The sequence below is a fragment of the Tachysurus fulvidraco genome, chromosome 12, assembly GCF_022655615.1.
Source record: "Tachysurus fulvidraco isolate hzauxx_2018 chromosome 12, HZAU_PFXX_2.0, whole genome shotgun sequence".
Classification (NCBI taxonomy): domain Eukaryota; kingdom Metazoa; phylum Chordata; class Actinopteri; order Siluriformes; family Bagridae; genus Tachysurus; species Tachysurus fulvidraco.
This window is the reverse complement of record NC_062529.1, coordinates 22869364-22875256: the sequence shown is the minus strand read 5'-3', so window position 1 is coordinate 22875256 and position 5893 is coordinate 22869364. Positions and strand designations below refer to the sequence as shown.

Genomic DNA, 5893 nt, shown 5'->3' with positions numbered 1-5893 from the left:
AAAAAGAAAATGTAGGCCTTGATCAGAAACCATTGTGGTTTAATCTGAATGCATTTAATGAAATCTATACATGTGCAAATGATCTCTACTTCTGGCCATGTTCACCCCGATCTTGCACGGCTTATTCCCAACTTAGCAACTGTTACTATGCATTAAACACGGGTCTTTTAACCAGTTTCGAGAGAGAAAAAGAACAGGAATTAATTTCTAAGGACTGTTATATGCTGATGCATAAGATTTTATCTAAAGGACACAGTGCATAACCTTTCATCTAATTCAAAAGTGAGGTCTTAGTAATATTCTTAGACTCGTGAAGTCCCTGATGTCCAGCATCCTGTTTGTATTTCAAGACATATTCAATTTACATACAATTTATATACAATAACTGACAGAAAGCAGGTAGGAGTCTTGTTTTAGAAAGAAATGTTAGTTAGATTTTTTTTAGACAGCAGAAATAGGCAAGTTTTTTGGTATCCTTGCTCAAAATATATATATTCAAAATCACTATTGCTGACACGACTGCCATTCAACTCCCAACATCGCTGTTCATTTGCATACCAACAAAATAATCACACCCCACCCCCAAAATTTGATCCAGGCTGTCCACAAAAGACAATATGACCTACATACCTGACTCATCTTTCCGCTTTAGTAAGGTTGGCAGTACTCGCTGGAGAGGAGACATTTCTATAAATAACTCATTCTTACTTTTATATCAAGGGTTACTGTCTCATGTAGGTGCCGGTTCCAGGTCACTGCTTTCTTTCACAGATGCTGTGATCCATCACGGTTGGTCTTATAGGTCCCCTAGGAGGTAGTCGGGCTGCTAGGATTGGGATGGGAACAAGGGACCGAGGTAGAATAAGAACAATGAACGAAGCTATATGTTAGAATACGTGAATGGTGGATATTCAGGTTTATACCCAGTATTGGTCGAATGCACGAATCTGATTGGTCATAAGATTTTTGCGTAAAATTTTTGTGTAGCATGGCTCAGACAGTAGTTCTTGACGCGACACAAACGCACGCTCGTCGCTGTAATAAAAGCTTTTAATAAAAGCTTTTAATAAAAGCTCCGTAGTCAAAGACTTGTAGTAAAAGGATTAAAATAAACATGGTTTAACATAGTAAAACAGAATAAGTTATGCATACTGTAGCTAGCAAATAAATGTATCGACACTTTTGGTCAAAAATGCAAGAAAAGTCGTAGTTGATGGTTTAATTATCGGTGCATAAAATATCGTGTACAGTAAGCCTACCGGTTTAGGTCCAGGAAGAAAATGGCCTACCGGTTTAGGTCCGGGAAGAAAATGGGGATAGACTGCAAATGCGGGGGAATGCTACAAATAAATCCCTGTTGACACGAGACATGCCCATAAAGCCCTTATACGAGCCAGAGTAGCACGATAAATCCTTGTGTGTCCTGTCTGATGTATTACTGGACAACCCCCCCACCCCCACCACCCCCTTTCCCCAGCGGCTTTAGCTACCCTAATGCTCCCAAATCCCGTTGTGTAAACTGCACCATCAAAATAAGCACAACAACAAAACAGTGCAGCTGTTCAATTTTAACAAGGCCCACATGGCTATAAACACCAAGCCAACTGAACTGTAAAAGAACAATTTTCCATCCTTTTTTTTTTCTCTCTTTTTAAAAAAAAAAATAAAAAAACATGCAGCACGAGAGAGAACAAATTTGGTCTTTAAAAATCAAGGACCGGAACACAGCGACTTGTAAAATATCGTATCACAAAAATGTAGCCCAACTCACTGTTCTGACTCAATTGCTTTTGGCTGTATTATAGCCAATGTATTCACATTTCTGTGCGTATAGGAGAAAAAAAAAAAGCAGTATTTTTCCATAAAAATGTCATAGCTCTTAAAAGGAACTATCTATTTCTAAATGCATGAAAGGTTGGTATAAAAGACTAGCTATACAAAACAAAGGAAGAGCCTCGCACGGACGAAGCTGATTAGAAGATATTAAAATACTTAAAATTTTACTGTCATACCATTTCAATATTGATTCTCGTGATCCAATACCATAATCCACCCTTGATTATGAACCGAAATGAACTTTGGATTGATTTGCAGGGACGCTTTCTTGTACAGGGACAAGTGGACCAGAATCACGGCAGCAAAATTCCAAACCGTCTTCTTTCTATAATCTCCAGCTCATGTAGTACCAACCTGGAGGTGTATGAATACAAACGTGAACGGTGAATTGAAATAAAACGACTCAAACGACCCCCTTCTGTGTGTGGAAGGGTATTTAGGCCTTCTCGTACGATAAGCCTCTAAACTATACTGTAGCTCTCTCTTTCTTCTTCAAAGCAAAGGATGAGTATTAACCAGCCATCAAAACAGAGATTCCGCTTGACAAACCTGCCCCTCTAACCCCCTGTAGCCATGTGCTCAGGACCACTGACTGAGGTCTTGATTTGGTCCTGTTGCTCTCCCTCGATTCACATCAAAACAATCCACGACAACAGATCTCTAGGTCAGTTTGCCGACTGCACACGCGGGTCAGTGGAGGATGGTGGCTAAAGGACACTGCGCTCAACCATTATCCACACAGAACAACAGAACGTAATTCTCTGATTTTATTGCAGTCCATAATATGTTCATTCATTCCGAGCCTAGTCACAAAGCTTAACGACAGTGGCGTCCGCAAATCTGTTAGTTTTCTCTCTAGACACTGATGTTTCTTTGCGTATACGTGAGTCTACGTAACTCCCGCATTGAGATGGCAGTCGTAGTTCAGAGGTCAGTAGTGTGGCATATTGTTGCGTTGGACTAGGATTTTATCAAAAGCACCAAGAAAACCAAAAAGCTCACTGTGGACCACAGGAAATTGTGAAGAAACATCTCTACAGTACATCCTGAAGAGAATAAAGTAAGTCCATCTTTTCCTTGTCCTCTCACCCTACTGTCGTTAACAGCACCCAGTTCCATGGCCTTGATGTTTTCCAGAACATATGAGACCTGCAAAGGAGAGCTTGGAGCAACCCCGATACCCCCACCCCCAGCCATGGGCTGTTCCTTTCTACCATCAGGTAAGAGTTAGAGCTTCTTTCCTGGAGCTGCTATCCTGAGAAATTTGCAACACAACAGTCCTTACATTTGTTTAGTCCTGTACATATTGAACACTTAGTTCAGGACCTATGGCACAGGAAGGAACACAAAACAAGAGTGATGTTAATCATAAACTTTTTTTTCTTTTCTTTTCTTTTAATTTGAAAATGCCCAACTAGAAACAGGCAGGAAGAGTTAACCTCGTTTCTTTTTATTGACTCTTCAAAGAAGCTTTTGCCGTATAAATCCGTAGCAGCAGAAACACCTCCAGTGCGATCTTATTTATATGTACAGTACAGAGGCTGTTTTGATTCATTCATTTTTCATGACAAATTCCATAACACTGGCTTGTTAATAATGAATAAAACATTTGTTTGTGTTGCTCAGCATATTGCCCTGGATGCTAATGAATGCGACAGCAAACCCAAGGTGATTCGGAGTAACGAGGCGAAGTCGTGATCAAAGAGCATACAATCAAGTGCTAAAACTGCGGATCCAGAATTCCACACATACTCAAGGAAAGTGATTATATACATATTATAGACACTGATTATATCCTTAGTCTGTTTATTTGGAACGAATGTGTACTGTTTCAAAGTCAAGCCAGTTTGGTGTTAAGGTAACAATGAGGGAATGGGTAAGAGTTTTGGAAAGGTTTTATTGATATTGAAGTAAACATATGATGATAAGCAGGTGTGATGCAGGCTGAGCTCTTGGCCATCATCTTCATCCATGTCTCCTCATTTGGGTAACCTTATCCTTAACCGGTCCTTTTTGTCGCTCATGTGTTTAGGTCTTGATTCTATCTTCACTGCTCATATTCTGAGCACGGATTTTCCTTTGATGACCGTATCTGCCTGTGCTTTGACCCCATAACCTCACCCCACCCCACCCACTGTGAATTCCTGAAACCCGGCTGCTTAAAAGCTGCATTTACATTTTACTACATCTGCTTCTGAAGTGCTACACGGGGACCTTTTTCCTCAAAGCGCTGCCCTCACTTACCACATCACCAAGCATCTATATGGTCAGTGTCATGACACTTGTTACATCACGAGTAAATCTTAGAAAGCCCAGTATTTTACTTTGAAGCTCTCTCTCTCTCTCTCTCTCTCTCTCTCTCTCTCTCTCTCTCTCTCTCTCTCTCACACACACACACACACACACACACACACACACACACACACACACACACACACACATGGTCCCTGAGGGTCAGTAGGAAAGAATGATCTTGCTTTGATTGCTGTGTGGCTGCAGTCTGTCCTCGGTGAGCTGAGAATTTTGATGGGAACCTGTAGTAAATAATCCCATCAAGAGAGAGAGAGAGAAGGAGAGAGTCTTCAGAGTTCCACATCAGAGTAAATGGAAAAGAGCAGTGAAATTTAAGCAAATAAAAGAAGTCTGTTAGGGTGAGAAGGATGGAAAGGTTCTTGTACACAAAAAGTGCTCTCTCTCAAACACACAATCCAAACACGGCACATGAGAAGCTGCTAGTTAAGGCTACATCATTTGCAGATTGAAGAATGAAAGCTAGAGAAGGACTGAAATGCCGGATGTGTGTCTAGCATCCTTTTTCCTTAATGTCTGGTCTTCTATAATTCATCCGCTCACTGTCTGACTGTAAAATTCTGGCTGCTTGATATTCTTCTATTCGTGCTCCACCCCTCTGCCCTTCCCCTCCCATAATCTGTTCCTAAATAAGAGCCGACGTCTATGAAATATTCATGCTCTTGCTCGTACCTACTGCACTTCACTGAAGAGAATTTTACCTCCTTTGCTCGCTGGGTGAAGATACGGCTGTCACCTTGCTCACGTTCAACGATAGGACTGCGGGCCTGTAGACTGCATGAAAGGGGAACCTCAAAGTCAGATTTGGTGCCGGAATGAAACCTGGACACGATTAATCAATAAGCATGATGAAGATTTGTCAGATTAAATAGTTTTAGTTGTCTCTCTATTGTGCAAAATAAATTAGAATCCGTTGCAGGGCCACAGAATCATCAGCCCAGTTACTGTCATGTATTCAGGAGGTGTGAGGAACCCAAAAGAAACTTTTGTGTGGACAAACCCCTGTGCAAAACACTTCAAAAGCTGTCTGCACTTATTATTTATTGTACTAGTCATAGAACAGATAAGACATTAATTAACAGGTGGAAGCCATACTGTGAAAGGGACTTAAATCAAACTGAAAGCGTGAAACTCCGACCTCTAGTGGCCAAGTGGGGAATTGTCAAGAACTGACGTGACATTAGCCTGTACGCTTCATTGAGATGGATTTCCTTTCCGTATGAGTAGTGTATATATTGCTTAAACTGTAACTCAGTTGAGCAAACGTTCTTAAACAGTGATACACTACTACGCAACCGATATGGATGCAATTGTTTCAGAAAGAAAGGACTCTCTGCACTAACAGGGTTCCTACATTTACTCTTGGTGTCGATCATCATGTTTTTACTCCGGTTCTCAACATCTATATAATTCTTGGTATATTTCATGTAATCATTTCATCGGGTTGATTTTTTTTTTTACTCCACTATATTTCTCCAATGTTGCTGTGTTTGTGATTTATTTATTTATTTACTTGGTTGTTTTTATTTGTTCCTCTGCTCAATATAGAGAACGTTACTTACAGGTCGAACTGCTGAATGGTGCACGTGTAAGACTGATCCGGATTATAGATGGTGTTTGCACACACACACGAGTTTCACCCTGCATTAACACACAAGTCAGCACAAAACACACACACGCATGCTCTAGTTCTCACACAACACTCGTCTATACAGCCCTGCCTGTCCAGTTCCTCATCACCACCTAC

General features: G+C 40.8%; 1 long non-coding RNA gene across 1 annotated transcript; it reads left to right on the top strand.

Annotated features, from left to right (window-relative positions):
* Positions 1 to 372: 372 nt before the first annotated feature.
* Positions 373 to 4190, top strand: LOC113651454. The gene is made up of 3 exons (XR_003442664.2): positions 373 to 2896; positions 2974 to 3056; positions 3463 to 4190. It is a non-coding gene; the product is annotated as an uncharacterized LOC113651454 (long non-coding RNA).
* Positions 4191 to 5893: the final 1703 nt, after the last annotated feature.